This window comes from Limulus polyphemus, unplaced genomic scaffold, assembly GCF_000517525.1.
Source record: "Limulus polyphemus unplaced genomic scaffold, Limulus_polyphemus-2.1.2 Scaffold2809, whole genome shotgun sequence".
NCBI lineage: Eukaryota > Metazoa > Arthropoda > Merostomata > Xiphosura > Limulidae > Limulus > Limulus polyphemus.
In genome coordinates, this window is record NW_013668419.1 from 66476 (window position 1) to 67343 (window position 868).

Consider the following 868-nt stretch of genomic DNA (forward strand, 5'->3'; position numbering starts at 1 on the left):
TATAATTGACCTTGACTGTCGTTAGAATCCTGGTATAAATGTATTTAGCGAAAATTTTCTGTTTTATTAATAGTGTGGCCATTTCTGTGATCGACTGGCCACATCCATGGCCAGGGGAAAAAAATTGGTTGCCCACCAATGCGCTAGAGGAATAAAATGTTACACTATTTTCGTTATTGATGGTAATGGACTGGACTTTAAAGAAATTCCTTTGTACGAACTTACAGTTAAGTCTCAATATGCATTCATTGTCATTTAGAAAAATAATTACCTCTTGAAACACACACACGATGCGCCTTCAGTTTCATATAAGGTTTCTGATGCCTAATTCTCAAAGCTCTTTTATAGTATTATTTCTTATTAATAGTTGTCAGTTATTGTTAATTGTTTTTAAACTATTTTTGAGATTCAAATAATGTTTAGTCTAGCTAAAAGTGTATCATAAGGTAAAACACACTTTCAGGAGTTAACGAAATATTTTTCATAGAAAATATTTTGTGCCGGTGAAATCATTTCTACTACACTTAAAAGTTAAAGTCTAAATGTGTCTACATTTTTGTGAGTATTATTGTAAATGAACATATGAGTTTTCAATGAATAAAAACTAAATATCTTATACTTTTACTTTTCCTCTTATAATATACTTTTAATTTTTTTCACATTAACTTATTACCAAAAATTAAATAATCTTTATTACATGTTATCGATGTATATCTTTTTACTGATCATGAAAAGAAATTTACATTTTATTAATTCATGTCTAAGTAGGTATTTGGATATTTTATACGTAAATATTTTAAACGCTCCCAGATTGGTATGTTAGCGGAAGTGACGGCACCACTTTACTGGTAGTGCAGCTGATGTTGAA